Source organism: Trematomus bernacchii, unplaced genomic scaffold (assembly GCF_902827165.1).
Source record: "Trematomus bernacchii unplaced genomic scaffold, fTreBer1.1, whole genome shotgun sequence".
Lineage (NCBI taxonomy): Eukaryota > Metazoa > Chordata > Actinopteri > Perciformes > Nototheniidae > Trematomus > Trematomus bernacchii.
The window spans coordinates 6,573,568-6,592,845 of record NW_022987720.1 but is presented as its reverse complement, the minus strand read 5'-3'; the positions used below and the strand labels follow the sequence as shown (position 1 = coordinate 6,592,845).

Here is a 19,278-nt window from a genome sequence, read left to right as displayed (position 1 = left end):
CCAAAGTTTGAGTAGTCTGTGTGGCAGGCCAAAGGTTAAAACATTTCACAAACTAGTAATGTGAACATATATTAATGTTCGTCACATATCTTGATTTTCAAAAAGACAACTTGTCTGAAGTGCTCAAAGGGCAGTTCACAAACAAACTAATTTCAGCAAAGCAAGGGGATTACTTATTTAATATTTGTATTTCAGTTGTGTGTGCTATCTTGTTGTGTGTGCTATCTTGCTATCTTGTTTTTTTTTTGTTCCAAAACCATTATCTTTAAGTCAATTAATTGTTAAAAAATAAGTGAATACTCAGTAGTTCTTAACCGATTTTTTTAACAAAGGTTACACTATAACGTTCACAAATACATGAAGGCAAGTGAGCCTTTGTCCCTTGAGTGCTGAACAACATGATTCATATTCACACAGAATCGAAACCTGAGTCACCTGCTACTCTTTACAGCACTTGGAGTTTTATCACCACATTAGCGAATGTCTTAAAGCTGAAGCTTTTTTTTTTTTACCCTATATGATCTTATTCTATGCCTTTTCATGCCATACTGAACATCAGAATTTAAATATTACAGCTGTATCAGATAACATTAAAATGGCTGCATTACATTTCAGTGTTTCAAATGTTTTATTCATACCTAATCATTTCTATATCTAGTTTACATCTGCAGCATTTTCAGTGACTAACTTTGCAGGAAATAGTAATGTTGTATTTTTATAGTGTGGTATAAGTACTTCTGCTAAAGCAAAAGATCTGAATACAACCAAAAATACATAAGATGTCTATCTATGAGACAGTTAAAGCCTAAGGTCAGACTAAATGCTGTGTCCAATTGTACAGTGTTCTTCATAACTTTTGGACTGTTGGATCAGGATTACAACAGAGGTGAACTAGAGATAAGTTAATCAGGCAGAAGAAGAAAGCCTGACAGTGACATTTCACAAGAGTCACAGCAGCACTGAGTACAGTGATTACAGGACGTACAAAATATCTTATTGGGCCTCGAGCAAATGGCCATAACTAATGCAAAGAACATTTGGGATAATAAAAAAACAATCATAATTCTGGTCTAGAATTATTTTATTTGGGGTTGTTGTTATGTACTACACACATTTTCAACAATAAATTAATCAGAGGTGGTCATAAAAATATCCATAGATCATATCTTGTTTACATTTTTTCTTGAATGATAAATTACTAGCTTACATTAACAGTAAAGCAACTACTTTTGAAAAAATAACACAACAATACAATATGGAAGTCAATCCAAAACAATACATCCTATGAGAGAAATCTAAATTGCAGAAATTGTCTTTCTTATCAAATCATGACACACAAATCGATCAATAAAAACACTAAAATATTGTTTTGCCAGCCCTGTGTAAGATCGACTTCTGAGCTCCGGTCATAGTTCATTCTTTGAAGATGACAATCTGCTGGTCTTCAAGAACTGTGGTCACTCAATTGTGTTGTGAAAGAAGTAGATCAGATCAATATTGTTCAATGTGTAACATGTGGTGTTTTTTTTATGCCCACAGACCAAACCAATAGTGCTTTATAACATCAAAACCCCAAATCAGTGAATACGATCAGTTAAGACAAGCAAAAAACATGGAGGTACATTAAAAACATCGAAAAAAGTAAGTGAAAAGTGGGATTTATGAAAAGGATTTGATTACCCCATAAGGACCCACCGTGACACGGGTTTCACATGAACTTTAAATGTTCTGGAAAGTTCCTTATACCGCTTTAGCCTTTATTTGATCTCATGAAGTCCCTTACACACTGAACAGTCTGGTGGGTCATGGTCCAGGTCATGTGATTGTGTGTTCCCATAACAACATGTCCAAGATGTCCATGTGCCAGACTAACACATGTGACCTAACTAGCTGCATTTCAAAAGCTTTTTTTTTGTTGCTAAAGGTCAAATTCAAGCCATTTAAGAATTAAAATGCTTACATAACATGTCCTTTATTACATTTAACCTGTTGTGGAAACATTTATTGATAAAATTGTTATGAAACAAATGAGACAAACATCGCTGTAACACTGGTGTCACATTGGGACTTTAACCCTAAACTTTCACAGTAAACCCAAAGTGACGTATATGCACAATTAGAAATATGATTATGATCTGCTCAGTTAATTTAGCTGATTCAATTATAGTTAATATATTCTTTATTCTTAAATTCAAAGAATGTTCAAACTAATTTAAACCAAAAAATCATCCTCATTAATGAAGTTATATATAAGAGTTATTTTACCATTAAAGCCCAATGGGACATATATGTCACATTTCAGATATTTGACACTAGGGGGGGGTTACTTGTCAGAAATGTATTCTAGGTGATCTATTTAGTCTAAATTATGTTCCCCTTAATTTCCCCAAAAATAGAAATGGGTCCGGGTTCTTATGTTATTAAGAGCTAATTACATAAATGAGCACTTATATGAACGAGTTTAGGGAGTTCATTTCTATAAGTCAAAGTCATTTACAAAATGTATGCAAAGTAGCCTAAATCAATAGGGCCTGATTGTGTCTTGCATGTCATCTGGACCTAGGTTAGAGTCAGACCACTCATTGCTTCAAAACGGCTCAGCAAAATCTACTCACCTCTTCAACTGGGGTCAGTTGATGTAGTAGGTTTCATAACCACTGGACTTGGTACGAATTAGAGATAAGATTATTGAGACTGAAATACAGAGAAATGACAAAATTATACAGAGAAAATTCCTACAAGGAAAGATTTAAAACCACAAATCATATTTTCAAATCACAACCAGATGGAGAGGAAAATGTTCACAAGCATCAACAATAAATACATCATAAATATTTACTGCATATACCTTAGATTTGCAGCTTACAATACATATCTATATATAGTTGCAGAGTACTGTATTGTTGCTTTACGGTGATGATTTGTTTTAACTTTCCATCAACAACTGTACAACAAAGCCTACCTGTCATGGGGGTTTTACTTTTCACTTTTTGTTCAGAATCATAATATAATTGTTGATATAAATGAGGTTGATTAAATATAAAAAAATATGTATAATGCAATAATATGTAACACTATACAACTGTACATTAGGCTGCAGTATACCCTTCATGGTCGTATTAATATTTCAGGTATTAATTTAAAAAGTGCAAAATGCACATTTTGATGTCTTTTGTACATAAATATGGGTCCCCGGTGTGTCAGGGAACTCACGCATGCAGCGTCAGAAAATAAAACCCTTTCTCTTTTCCTCCGTACCCAAATCTTTTTAAAACGGGGGTACAACGAACGGATACAGATTTGCTGCCGATATGACGTCAAATCCGCGGAGGACCCACAGAAACTTGCTATCAGAAACAATGCCTGACGTGTTTTGGACGTAATCTCGTCTTTGTTTACATTAGCAAGCCTCGCTAACACTCAGAGCTAACCTGTACTGTAGAGCACATGTGTTTAAAAAGCAGGAAATAAGAAAAGGAACTCACCTTGTGATAAACCCGCAAGAGAAAAAGCATTTGAGCTCCATACTGTTTCAGAAATAATCCTTGATGTGGTTTAGAACTGGATGGCGTTTTATCACAGCAGAATTGAACTTTATCTCCGGTAGAATTCTGATCAGGCATTAGCTCCGCCTCCTCTTTTTTTTTTTTCAAGCTAAGGACCCAAAATCCGCGTTTCTCTAACAGGGCTGAAAAAGAGGGGTATGAACATGGATGTATAATAAGAACTGGATACAGCGTGGGAGGCGGGACCTCGTTCATTCCTATGAGAGTTGCTCATTGGCACATGAAGACAAAATGGCCCAACTTTTGAGAGAGCGAAACGTCACGAAAGTATTCATAAAGTCATATAATCCGTTCTTATTGTGCATCCATGGGTAAAGGTAAAACTCATGTAGTACTGAACACGTCACATGAACGTGCTGGGCGGCGCGGTCCCGCGGGTTAGATGCGCGTTCATAATGCCGAGGAAAGTAACTCTCAGAATAACGTTATTAGTTATACGTTATTATTATACAAATGTTCATACTGGGTAGTTTATTTAGTCTAAAAAAAAGTATCCAATGATTTACAGACGTCTCTTTCCCAATGTTAGTCAATGGGAAAAAGTCTTTCCGGGCCCAGCGACTAATACGGAAGTGTAGTACCGCCGTTTGGCCACAAATAATATTTTCCTCAGAGTCCGGCGCACTTCCTGGGGGCTTGGGTATGAGCAGTATGAGGCATGGCTACAATGGGTGATCTGTTTGGTATTTTAAAGCTCCCATGTCATGCTTTTCTGGTTATTACCCGTCCCCTTGTGTGTTATGAAGGTTTTTATGCATGTAAACGGTCAAACACCCTCAAAGTACACCCTGTAGCGAGTAAAACTCAGAAACACAGAAAAGACCTGTCTATGCTGCCCCAGAACGCCTCATTGGAGATTTCTCATTTTCCATTTGTTTCTTCCGGGAACCAAAATGGACCAATCCGCGGAGCTCCTCACACATCAGGATCCCTTGGCGATGGCGTCACTATCAAACGCGGGACCTTTAGCGTACATTTTCAACTAACAGGGAGTCCCATTGACTTGTATACAGCTCCCTGGTTGGTAATAGACGAGTTGGGATCGCGGAGAAATGCTCTCCGCAGACCCATTCTCACAGCGTTTATAAACCTTTTTCTTACTCAATATCAAGCCACACTTATTGTTTTTACTTCGGCTGTGAATGTTTGTGTGTGCTCAGGATGAGTTTTGCGCTGTCTCGCTGTATCGCCGACCCGGAAACCACACCAGTAAGCCAGCTCACTGTGCAGCGAGCCTCGCAACGTCCCGACCAATCAGAGCACACTGGGCTCACAGGGAGGGGGGGGGGGGGCAGGAACTCCAACAAGCTGTTTAGGACAGAGAGTGAATACCTGGTGAATACACATACTTTACAGAGATGCTGTATGAGAAACCAATGTGAGTTTGGAAAATTGCACAATATAAATCTATTTTAATATACCTCAACAATGGAATTATGATCAGTAGAAATGGCCATGACATGGGACCTTTAAGTAAAAACTTCACAGACATGTTTTGTATAGGTATGGCCCTACACTATATTTTTCCAATATAGCATAATAGGTCCACTTTAAGGGTTGCCGTTCTTAGACTTAATACATACATTTAAACTTGATTAAACTCTGGCATTATAAGACTTTCATAACTTTGAAAGTTAAGGGATTTAAGTCTGACATCTTCATTGACATTTTACAATCTTTCAGGGAGCATCCTCTAATAAGCTCACTAAACAAATATCAGTTCACAGAAATGTTATTTAATTCTTACAAGTGGCATGTTTGTATTGAACAGGTTATTTAACAGTGGAATAAAACTATTTTAAACTATTGGAAAGCACGGGAAATGTGTGTGCATTAAGATTAACCATTAAGATGACATAAACATGAAGTCATGAACACTAACCCAGACATTAGTTGTCTAACTTGAACCTAGCTAAGACACTTGTAGCCTGTCTCTGCTATACAATAAGGGGAATGTCAACACAAACACCTGTCAACCCGCACTCTGCTGTTCCTCAGCGCCGCTCCCCCTCCCTCCCGCTGAAATTATGAATGAAAAGCGTATAGTAATCATAGATAACACGGCAGGGTCCGTGACAGTTTGTTTTCATCTGATTTCAAATAAACAAAGTCTTGGTTTTTAGAATATTAAACTTGTTTCGCCAAATTCAGATGATAAATACAACTTTTAAGCTTGTAAAGGCATCATTACAAGCAGCAATTTACCGTCACAGCAGGCATAACAACAGCCGATGTTTCTTGTTGTGAGTGTTTCCCCGGGAAACAAACACAATACACACAAACGCGTCACAGATTATTTCGCGGTATTTGGCTGCCGAACGAAATCATGTACGCAGCTCGCGACGTAACTAGTAGTCTAGTGGACGGTATCAGTACTACAAGTAACACAAAAAAAAATTAATTTTTAATCTGAGGGCCGCAGAAAGAGGAGGTGCCCATCCCTGGTGTAATACATGTGGTAGCTTCAACGGCTACTCCCTCAGCTGCATGGTGTTCTTAATGTTCTTAAGGAGCAGGTCCTGCTTGAGTCAAAAACAAAGAACCTTGATTTACCCATCTTTACATGTGAGTTGTTTCAACTTTGTGAAATCACGAGCTACAGTACTTGTAAGCTAGTTATACAAGCCACTTGTTGTCTAGTATTTCTGGAAGTAACCTGAGTTAGCTACCTTGTTTACACCATGCTAACATAACAAGCTTGTTTGTTGTCATGCTAACGTTAGCTAAACTAAAATACAACGGCTCTACATACTAGCATCTCTCTGCTAGCATCTCTCCTGGCTATTTGTCTCACATTAATTATGACATTGAGAGTAAAAGTGAACTGTGCCTAAATAAATAACTGTTGGTAATGGTGATATTCATAAACAATTTGACATGCTTTTTATTTGGAGACCATGGTGGTGTGATAAACTATTAAGACTATTAAGTGTATTTCAATGCTAAAGTAGCTAATGAGCTAATACTAATTCGAAAATACGCTAGATGTTGCTAGGTTACGTAAAGACAACGTTACTTGAGGCCCTTTTGCATTAAAGTAATGTAATGTATGATTCAATGCTTACTTTAAGTGTAACAACCATGCCACTTCGATAGTAAAGACAAAAAATGTAACACCAGAAGGTAATACAAATAATAACAAAAGAGAAAATAGAATACTTTTGTTAACATCTTCAGAAAAACATCTCTGAGAAAAAGTTACTGACACGCATTTTTTTTTTTTTTTACATATTTAAGAGACTCAAAGGGACACAAGATTTGAATCAATAACAACTTGAAATGTATGATTTTATGTATATGAAATATAACTTATAAGTTTAAAAAAGTGTAACGATAGTACTTGTTTAGTCTAGCAAAAAGTACATTTTTGTTGGATAGGTTTTGTATATATTTGATAATATGAAATACAAAAATATACATTTTATTTACTTATTTACCTAATTCGATCATTTTTAGCTATCGTTTTTTTCAAGTTATCTCTTTAATATGTATTTTAAATCTACCTCAAATTTCAAGTCAGTCAAGGCAAAATACGATATATATCCAATATCATTTATTAAACAAATATGCCCATGAAATTAATGAATATGGCTTTAAAATAAATTCAGAAAATAATAAACAAATCGATTTTAATTTAAAAAATCAAACAATTTAAAACAGTTTTTTTCAGGGACTTTTATTGCGCAATGTATTTAATTTGTTACTTTATTGCATAATGCCACATTTATCCTATTACATGTTCTTAAGTAATTGGTTGATAGTTACATCATCAGTTGTCTCACAGCAACACAGAAGCTATGTTGCATCTAAACAAGCCATTTCATTTTCCAGGCTGGGGTGTTTGTTTTTCTTGCGAAACAGGGGGTCCTACTTTTAGTCTAGTTAGTTGGTTACAGAAACGCATACAAATGTTTGGTAGAAATCTAATCATCAAACCTTTAAGGGCAAATCAGACACTGCTTACCATTTAATACAACCTCTGTTATTAAACCACTTACATCCGTTTACAACAAAGATTTCAAAGATCTGAGGCCTGTACTACGAAGCTGGATTTTCGCTTAGCCGGCTAAATTCAGGGAAATCTCGGGCTTTCCGGTCCTACGACGCTGGTTCTCTTTTTAGCAGGCTAGATTTCCATGGTAACTTATGCTGAGCGGCAAACCTGCTCCGGAGCAGGTTAGGTGGCAGGCTAAGAGATCAACTTAGTGAAAGCACCGCCTGCTGACCAATCAGAGCTCCGTGTGCGGAGTTTAAAGCGATCAATTCATATTACAGGATAGAGGAAATACAGAAAAACTGCCGTTGCAGGAAAGACGGCCGTGAAAATTAATAGAATATCCCCTCCCATCTTCAGAGCAATCTGACTATTATAATATTAGCGTTAAGAAAGCTTACTTAAATATCTGCCACGACATAAGTAACCGGATCAGAGTAACATTAAGTACAGTCCGCGGCACTGTGAGTGCATATCATATCACATCATAATGTATCATATATTTCCTTATTTGAGTCAGCTTCTTGAGCCGTATCTGGCCGTGCAACACTCACAGTGTCACATACTGTATGCAGAAGTATTATTTTAAGCAACACATTAAGTTGACGAAACACTCGAGTCAAATGTAATTAAAGTCAGATCGGGTCTTAGACGGGGCAGTGATTTCATAAACCTGTTAATGTACGCATTCAAACACTTTTTCTTTTACCAGCTGTATTCACCTTGCAGGTGCAGCTATGTGGCTTTTATCCTGGATAAAGTGTTTAAGTCATGGATGTTTAAAGTTTAACTTCTTCATATTTGACTAATATTAAAGTTCACTTTTCATTCAGGAAGTATGACGCTGCGCTGGCAGTACGCTTGTCCGTGTTTGAGATTGGTCGAATGCTCCAAATACCACCCCTTTTATGTGAACGCGCACCTAACTAGATAGGACACGGCTGGCTTGAGCGATCCACTTGATAACCGGCGTCGTAGTACAGCTTAGCGCCAGCGCGTATGTTTTGGCTTAGGCCAACCGGCTAACTCCAACATATCCAGGTTAGGTTGAACCAGCTTCGTAGTACAGGCCTCTGGACATGAAACCACTTAGATTGAATGCAATCTCCTAATAAAGTATACTCTTTCAGTTTAGACAATATCAGTTATTACTTCAAACTTGCTCTAACGTTTAAATGTTTAAATGTTTAAACGTTTAAATGTCTCCACCATCTAGCTCCACCTATTTCAACATACTAGACTTCACTATACTTCCACAAACACCCTAAGTATATCAGAAGCAAAACACTTTATTACAATAACAGTGTAGAGAGAGTTCCTTTGCACAAACTGAATGTTTTTTATGTATAATGTATTGGTTAATTGCTCTTCTTTTTTTATTAATATATGCACACATTTAAAGATTTAAACTGTAAGATATGTTTTATTGAACTATAAATGCTTGTCAGGGGACTGGTTTTACATGTACAGTGAATCGGACACTGCTTATGCAACTGGCACTTTATCTCTGTACTCTTTGCTTGTAATAAAACAAATCAATAATGATGTCTCCTTTCCGTTCCTTCCATCTAGGTGCCAAGCCCAGCCAGTGATCCAGCGTGTTCAATGCTAAGCCCCCGAGACAGGTAAATGGAAATCAACCACTCCCTGACATGTCTGAAACATGGCAGTGTCTTCATTAAGAGGGCCTTCGGGCTGTTGCACAACCACCAGGGCAGTGCTTAACAACAGAACAAATATCTAATGTTGTGTCATTGATTTTGCAGAACTGTGTATTGCAAGACTGGTGTTGAGCAGACTGTTGTGACAGTGTTTAGACAGGGCGTTGTCCTGTGGTTTTTCCAGTTGTTGTGGGTGTGAGTGAGTTCCTCAAGGTGCTAAAAAGCACGATCAACTCATTTATTAAAGAAATGCAATTCTTCACATTCTCTTGGACAACAGTGTGAGGAATGGTCAGGGATTGAGTATTGCTGTTAGTGATAAAGCTGTTGAAAGCATGTCCTAGTGCAGGGGTGCCCAACCTTTTTTGAACCGAGAGCTACTTTTAAAGTTGCCAGTCTGCCGAGATCTACCAGTCCAAATAGAGAGGCGTAGCCATTAGTGACAGCCTACTACCAGGTAAATACACACTTCTACTTGTATACAACTGACCTTTGTACGATTAATACTTCATAAAATACTGCAGATCCTTTATCTTACCTCTTTCTAATCTACACACATACAAGTATTTAACTGAAGTTACACAACAGTGTTGTTGATACAGAGTTGGAGTTTATTCACACGTCACATACTACAGTGGGTAATGTTTTCAAGAAACATTGAACAGTGCTGCCACATATGACACAGGAAAAAAAGAAAAGACACTGAACCCTTTCTTTGCCATTATATAAAAATAGTGTTGTTACAAAAGTATAAATTAGGCTTACTAATAAGACAACTCAGATCTGAAGCTACACAGGAATCTGCTGCCAAAGTGCAATAAAAAAGACAAAATTAATAGAATCAAACCCTTTTTTTTTTTTGCATTTTAGTAGAGTATAAAAAGAAATGCCTTTTTAAAATAGGATGCAAGCAACACTAGTTTCTTAACCTGAATTGATAATAGACTATAATCAATTCAAACAGAACAGATCTTAATGTTTGCATTCTTATACCATTTTGTACAATAATTATAATGAATAAGTTCAAACAAACTAAAACTTACAGCTGATTAATAACGGTATCTAACTTGAGTTTTTATTATATCAAAAACCTGTTGAAATGCTACTGTTATTTTTACTGTCCCCAAAAAGCTTGTCGGCAGCCTCCAGGAATGCTTCTTTCACAACTTTGCCGTCTTTGAAAGACTTCATGTGTTTCGCAAGAACGTGACTGACACGATAAGATGGTATGGTAGCAGCCTTGCTCTTGTTGTTGGGCCTGGTGAAAATTGACTGCTGTGCATTTAGCTGTCCTTTCAGGTCCCTCACCTTTTGGGAGCGTAGGGCAGAATTAGGAGGGAATTCCGTCTTGTAGCGTGTGTGCACTGTTTTGAAATGCCGCTCCTAAATTACCCTTATTCGATAAAGCCACGCTCGTATTGCAGATGAGACAGATGGACTTTGAATTGGAATAGATAAAAAAATAATCATCCTCCCACTCGGAGTGAAAATTATATATTTTTGGGATTTTTTGCTTCTGCCATAATTGTGGTCTTGTGTGTGTGCGGAATGTCACTCCTGTTGCCACGGACAACGTCAGTGAACTAGTGCCCACTGCCCACCAGCCACGCCCCGACACATGGGGTCACGCCAATCACAAAGCTTTGATGCATTCAAGTGCATTATTCTGGCACAGGAAGATTATGTTTTAGGACATTAACGATACAACAGAATATTGTTGTTCTATTTTTAGACACATCTCGCGATCGACTGGTCGGGCACCCCTGTCCTAGTGGGACCCATATACTGAAGTGAGCTATGTGTGAAAAATAAGAGGATTTTTAACTTGAACTCATTCCATTTGAACAGCAGATAATCCAGTCTCAGGAGAACATCTTTGCAGTTTCATTGCTTTGGAGAATGTGGTGGCACTCCACACCTCCAACACCACATCAGTGTGTGCAAGAGGTGGAGCAAAGTAGAGCCTGGTAAACATGTTGTTGAGTTATCTTATTTTGTTTGCCCTATCAGTTAATACATCATTCTAGATATCTATCATGTGTGTAGGTATGTCTGTTGCTAAACAGCAAGCTTTACAAATTGAATAACTGCTAACAAACCAATATTTGAACTAGCTTTTAGTTCTGAGCTTCAAGAACACATCATACAGGTTTGGAATGGTTTAGGATTTAATTTATTTCACAATATTACATAACAGTTAGCATGCTGTAGGTGTAAGCATGTTTGTTCACAAGTATATCTGTTCTTGAAAAGTCTGGGAATTATTTGCATAGACTGTGTGTGGATACTTTATTCAAAGAGCTTGTTTGATTACATTAGCAAAGTGCAGCACCCTAAAAAACATTGTCCTGCTCCGACTGACTGGTATCTGTTGTATCTTCAAGAACTTGTTGATAGCATGTTCCAGTACTGTTAATGAGAGACTATCATGGATCAAAGGTTACAGTTCCTGAAATTGTCCCTAAAAAGCTCTATCATGAGTTAAACTGAACTTGTCTAGACTTGTTTTGACTTATTTTATCTGAAAGTATTTGACATATTTAGACTATATTGAACAAAGTAAGATAATAAATGTAATACCAGTTGGAACCAAGACTCTAGCTTAGTAAAAAGTAACCTATCACCATAACGGTCACACTTCATGAAATTGCAGTTCAGTTCAAGTCGACAAGCTGTGACTGCTCCAATTAAAGGTAGGGTAGGTAAGTTTGAGAAACCGGCTCGAGATCGCTAGAATTTGAAAATACACAACCGGAGAAAATCTGCCACATCCTTTTAGAGCCCCTCCTCCAACACACACGAACGCGCACATGACCAATGAGGGCACGAGATAAGTTTGTGCACAGATGGAAGGCTGACAGGCAGTTATTTTAGCTGGTCCGGCTAAAATGATTGGTCGTGCTTTTTACAGTATTACGGCTTCCACAGATGACATTTTTTTGTGGATTTTTTGTCAAAGCACTTAAGATATTCATTGCTATCGGGATGTTAAGAGCATTCCATGGAATATAACAAAAAGTGTATCTCGAGCCGGTTTCTCAAACTTACCTACCCTACCTTTAAGTACAAATATTATTATTAAGCTAATATTTCTTTAGGGTAACATTTTGTAGCTTAAATACATTTTTACACTTGCCTTAGATTGATTTGGAATGCATTTTTCCACAGTAACTGAAAGCTAATTTTTTTAACATAATAACTAAATCCCACTCCATTCCCACACACCCCCCTTTCCAGCAGTGTCATCTCAGGCCACCGTTTCCACTGCTAGAAACTTTTCAGCAATTTTTCTTCACTGATGCTGCTGACACCTGCCATCACGCTCTCTGGCGCCACCCAACGACCAGAGGCTTCTATGCCAGTACAGCGACCCATTTCTGTTATAACCAACATACACAGAAGGTTGGTGACTCAGGTTAAAAACAGAAAATCCAAAAGTATCTGTTTACTTTTATCAAATGTAACAGTAATTCCACGCACTCCACGGTCTATCACAAACAATCAGAGTGATAGTATATCGAACACACTTAAACTGGCTCTATTAGCAGGTAAATCATTTTTAATCAATGATTTTATCACCAAGCACAATCTGGATTTTATGTTTTTAACTGAAACTTGGTTAGACCAAAACAACAGCACAGCTGTTCTTATAGAATAAACCCCTCCTAACTTTAGTTTTATGAGTCAGGCAAGACTGCATAAGAAAGGGGGTGGAGTATGCAAGCAGACTATGTATGGAAACTTTGCTTCTTTTGAATATGTGGCCCTTCAGTTGAAATGCTCCTTTCGAGCTCTTTTTCTAAACATCTACAGACCACCCAAATACTTTTCAAGCTTTTTAGATGATTTTACCGAGTTGCTGTCTATAGTGTGTATTGGCTTTGGCCGTCTAGTCATTGCCCTGGGTGGGAGTTTCAGCAACAGCTCTAAATTGGTTTAGTTCCTACTTAAAGGACAGAAAAAACGTTGTCTCAATAGGCAACACATCAACCTTGACAAATATGTCATGCGGGGTTCCTCAAGGCTCCATCTTAGGACCTTTGCTTTTTAATATCTATATGCTGCCACTGGCTCAAATTATTAAAAACAACGATCTAAGCTATCATATCTATGCAGACGACACCCAGATTTATTTTAAAATTACACCAGGAGACTATTCTCCGATTAGAACACTGAGCAAGTGCATTGAGCACATCAATGACTGGATGACTCAGAACTTTCTCCAATTGAACAAACAAAAAACTGAGATCATTGTTTTTAGAGCAAAGAAGGACCGATTAAAATTAATCGCAGAGCTTCAGTCGGCAGACTACAAAACAACTAATAAAGCTATAAAACTAGGTGTAGTGATGGACTCAGACCTGAATTTTAACAGTCACATTACAACAGTTATTAAATCTGCATACTATCACCTGAATAACATATCTAGGATTAAAAAACTAATGTCACAACAGGACTTAGAAAAGCTTGTCCATGCTTTCATCTTCAGTAGACTCGACTACTGCAATAGTGTATTCACAGGGCTGAAAAAAAAAAAAAAGAAAATCCATCAGAAAGCTGCAGTTGATGCAGAACGCTGCTGCTCGAGTCCTCATTAACATTAAAAGAGTGGATCACAGCAGTCCGGTTCTGAAATCTTTACACTGGCTTCCAGTCGGCCAAATAATTGATTTTAAAGTTCTATTGCTAGTTTTTAAATCACTAAATGGTTTAGGACCAAAGTATATCAACGATCTCCTGCATAATTATGAACCATCAAGGTGTCTCAGGTATTCTGGAACGGGTTTGCTCTCGGTTCCGAGAGTAAGAACAAAACATGGAGAAGCGGCGTTTAGCTATTATGCTCCGACAATCTGGAACAAACTGCCCGAATCATGCATGTCCGCAGAAACTCTTACTATTTTCAAATCGAGACTGAAAACATATATTTTTGCCGCTGCTTTTAATTGAACTGCTTTTAATTGAACTGCTCATATTCGCACTGCAGTTTGCTTTTTATTCATGTATTGTATAACTGTTGTGTTTATCTTATTATCTTTGCCTTTTAATGCCTGTTGTAAAATGCCATTATATAATGTGTTTTTACTGTATTTATTCTTAAATGTCTTTTATTTTATTTTGTAAAGCACTTTGAATTGTCGCATACTGAAAGGTGCTATATAAATAAACTTGCCTTGCCTTGCCTTGCTGATAATAATTTCAGCCATTTAGGGTTTTATAAAACTAGAGGACAGGAAACCACACTGACCACTGGGGCACTGTTATCAACCCCAGCCCCAAAAAGCACAAGGGCTCAAATCCATGTTTTGGTACTGATTAATTTACCAACATGTGGAATCTAATACTCAAATAATACTAGCAATAGAGTTTATAATGAAAATGTTCCAGTGACCCCCTCTGGTTGCTAACAGACATTACATTTGTAATCTCCTGGGATTGTCATAAATCAGATATCCATTGTGCAGAGGGTAAATTGGCCAACTATAGAGTTTAAAACCAAATTGTCATGCTCTGCCTCCATTACATTTGAAATAACTGAAAATACAGTTGCAGAGTGTAATCAAAATATGTATATTAACATGTTATATAAAACGCAATACACATTATTTGATGTCTTTTTAGCTTCTCTATTTTTCAGAGACATTTGTTCACTGTGTCTCCTTCACCCACTTCACTCACCAACATTGTATGTCACCTGGCAGTTATTGAAATTTGACAGATAAAAGCCTTTATTGATGAGGTCAGATTACCTGATAAACTATACTCAACTAACTGAATGATTGGCTTTTGTTTGGCTCAAGACAACTTTGAGATTGCCAAGTGCAGAATTTGAGTCGAGTAAATTGTATTGTTACTTTACATTTAAAACAATTGCAACCATCTTAATGATTTTAACTTGTAATTGTTTATGCATGCATTCTGGTTTATAGGCATAACAAATGGGAATAATGGCAATCAGGAAAATTAAGAATTGCTTGACACATTATTATTTATTTAACATTTTTTTCACATGACTATCAAACACAAATACAGATTGCAGTATGCAGCATTGTTACATGTACTATCAATAATATATGCTCATCCCCATTTTCTGTCCATTTCTAAATAAAAATAAACATTATTTTTATGCTTTATTTAAAAAACTGTCACATTTATGTTCTAATTGTGAAGGTTGAGTCAAATAATTATCTCAAGTTTTCTACCCTCAACTCTTACGTAAGAGCTGTATTGAGCAGGAGCCTGCTCCAGATAGTCAGTAACAGCAAAGTAATATTGATTCACTACAGTTCTAAACACATCCAGAATGTAATGTATGGTGTTATTCATAGACCAATTGTCTAGTGCTGTGTTTGCAAACTTGGTTATGGTTGTCATCAAGTTTAAGTAACTCTCATAAAAAGCATTAATGTAAAAAGCAATGGCATCAGATTGAGCTTTGTCAATAAATAAGGTATTTTCTAGCTGTGCAACAGTGTTTTTAAAGAGGATGGACACCTCGCTCAGATGTGGGGCATGGTTGTTTGCAATGTTGTGGGCCTCCTCAGTATAGTACATAATACTATTCTTTAGCTGAGCAGAATGTTTGAGCAGTTGGTGTTTTTCAGCAAAGCTATAAAAACAAGAGGCTATGGCAGGAATTCTTTCTTGTAGTCCACTGAGCATGATGTCTGGCGTCTCCATGTTAAAGCTCATCTTCACATTAATTTTGTTGGCTTCCTTGGCAGAAGCTCTGATGGTGAGAAAATCGACATCCTTCGCAGGATCAGACTGTTTAACAAAATAAAACATTAGAACAAATTTAATGTAACACTCTTGATCATTGTAAATTTGCAAAGAAAATATCAGTATGAGCTCCTTACAGCATAACGGCCATAAATCCTGGAATTCATCTGAAGTGGGGTCCGGCCATGAAGCTGAAGACCCAGAAAGCCGGTAGATGGGATAGAAATTGTGGCACTAATTCCATCTTTGCGCACAGCGTAACGTAGGTTTACGTCAGTGAAGGCAGGGCTGTTAATGTCCGCATTCAGGGTAAGACGCGAGTCGCTGTAGAGACAGACAGGAATGTGTCACTTTTCTGTAGTAAAGAAGGCAACTTTATCCAAGAAATATAACTATTTAATAGGAAATAATAACGAGTATAGTTGATAATATGGTGTCTCTTCTTGGGATACTGGTCAAAATGTACTTGATTCCAACTTACAACTTTAAATTCCCAAACATATTGCACACAATGTTTATTTAAACTGTTACCTCGGTGTATGGGAAATAATGTGTTGAATGTCCATGCTCAGATCTGTGTGGGTGAAAACTGCCTTCCCAGTAAGGCTTACGCCAGCATGTTCCAAGTTGATGGTAATGGAAGCTGTTGAAGCCAATTGATTTAATACAAAAATAATCATGACCTTTCTTTTAGGATGTAAAAGTAGAATTTATATATTACAAAAAAACCACAACAACTTACAGTCCAGGTCATACTCCAAGAAGACAACTGGAGAGGTGGCAGAAGACCTAAAGTTGACTTTGAAGACAGGAGCACTGCCCTCTACTTCAGCTGCAACGTTTGTGGTGTACAGCGGGCTGACAAACTTGCCATTGATGAAGATCTTCTGCTTGGCACCTGTCACATCAGTAACAGCCTTCTCAAAGATGGAAAACATCCCCAGGCTACTCGGCTGAGATATTTCAATCTCCATATCAGCAGTCAAGGAAGAGGTTGGTGCAAAGTCAATATTTGCATTGACATCATGCTTCCCGTTGGTGTTGAAATTGAATAAGTGTGCCTCATTGTTGCCACTATACTTCAATACTGCATAAACACGGCTAAGTGATGCCTCAACAGCAAGATTCTCATTTACATCCATGGCAATGACTTTGGTGGTAGCTTGGTTAAGTTTGGCATCAGCAATAATCTTGGAGGTGGAGCGTAAGCCGTTATTATTCAAATACAAATTGAAGTCATTATCCAGAACTCCTAAAAATGAATTGTCTTCAAGCATTGTACTATCGATGTTGGCCTTGGTTGATGATTCCATGGAAACAAACTCAAAGCTTCCCTCCAGCTTAAGACTTTGGTCTACCTCTGCCTTCCCAACAGCTTTGATCAGAGGAAGGTTGAAATCACCTGTCATCCTGAAGGTGGAGACAGCATTGGTTTTGGTGTCTGCAACCAAATGTTGGTTTGCCTCAAGGTTGAGTATTGGCAGGGCAATCTTTGCAACAGTAGACACAGAGACAGCTGTTTCAAAAGTCTCAGTACTCATGCTGATGGTGCTGTCATGGGTGCCTTCAATGTGAGAATTTTCAAGGGACAGGGAATTGGCCAACTTGATTCCTCTCCTGGTAGTCAGACTGGTGGTTGCATCGAGTTTGGCTTTAAGACCCTCAAACACAGAGGCTGTGGTAGCTCCCAGACGGAACACAAGATCTTCTTCAGCATACAGTCCAGCGTTAACATTCAGATTTAAAATGGCAGACTTGACGGACAGCTCTGTGATCAGGTTACCAACAGAGGGAATCTGGATCAGACCCATCATATCAACAAGGGGGGCAGCCTCGCTTTTATGGTAAACAATCTTGGCATCCACATCCACAGTTTGTTCAGTTGTAGTCAAAATGTTGTTCAATCCAGTCTGCTCATACACATTCAGATCAGTGATTTCTGGTGTACGGAAGTCAACGAATGGCAGGTCAAACTCAGGAATGCTGATGGGGGATGACAGGAAGTCAAGATTGGCCTCACTTTCCATGGCAACAAAGATCCCAGCATCATGTGGATTATTGTCAACAGTGTAGTTGTAGGATATTTTGTACTGATTAAGACGAGCCAGAGCTACTGTGTTAATCTTTTGGCCGTTAGGTTTTAAGGTGGCTGAGTAATCATTCTGCAGATCTATTTTAGCAATCAGACTTTCAAAAATGTTGACCTTGGCATTTCCTTTGTTTTGGAAATCAAAGATGAGCTCAACAGGACGGACTGCAATGTTGATTCCATTGGACAGGACTCCACTGATTTCGCCATACAGTTCTGTGTCATGGTTTGCTTTCAGCTCAGCCTTCAAATCATAAAGGTTTACATGTCCAGATGCCACCATCAGACTGTTCTTGATGATTGGTGCCTCTGCCTCATTACGGACATTAAACTTGAAGAAGGAAAGGGTGCCAGATTCAGCAGTAATTTGCTGTTTCATTTTTAAGATGGTAGAGTCTGTGTCACCGGAGAAAGTTAGAGTGACAGTGCTGGGATTGATTGTCAGTTGCAAGTCGCTCTTGTGGGTGACATCATCAGCATTGATTTTGCCAGTCCCTGAATTGTCCACTGTTAGAGTGAGGGTGTACCCAACTTGGCGGGCAACTGCTTTCTGGGTAACTGTTGCTTCACTCGTGACCCTGACAATTGGGAGGTCCACAACATGATTGTAAGTTGTATCCACAGAGGCAGACATTCCTTCTTCCATAGCAATAAAGGCTGTGTTCATAAAGTCAGCTGTGTAAGGTGTAGTGATAACCTTAATTGTGGTTTTGCCCTGGGCCTGGGCTGATTGGCCATAGAGAGTTACAGATGCCTGATGTTCAACTCCAAGATTAACATGGCTGAACGTAAGTGTCTCTGCAAGGACAACACGACTCATTTCTGCGATTTCCAAACGAGCAGTGGAGTCTAGTTTGTAATTAAGAATTTCAAAACTTGAAGATGTGGCAAGGGAAGTAAGGAATCCAGTGAATTGAGGTGTCATTTCACTCTCAGTGGAGTTCTGGAACTCAGCAGAAGTCTTGACGGTGTAGATGGGAGTTTGGAATTTGATCTCACCATAGAGTTTACCGAAGCATGGGACCATAATCTGAGTTGGAATGGTTGGCAATGTGATCTCAGGAACCTGGAGAGACTTAACAAGCTTTTCTACTGGAACCTGTGGAATGGTAGGGAATGAGATCTCAGGAAGGCTGATTTCCGGGAAGGACATCTCAGGCATGGAAGGAAGGTAGTTCATGGTCAGGTCTCCAAAGAAAGCATCCACATCAATCATTTTGATCTCAAAGTTTCCAATGAATTCAA

The 19,278-nt window shown here is 38.1% G+C and overlaps 1 pseudogene; it reads right to left on the bottom strand.

Annotated features, from left to right (window-relative positions):
- Positions 1-2,685: 2,685 nt before the first annotated feature.
- The window catches only part of LOC117492885, a 27,455-nt pseudogene continuing 10,862 nt past the window's right edge, over positions 2,686-19,278 (bottom strand).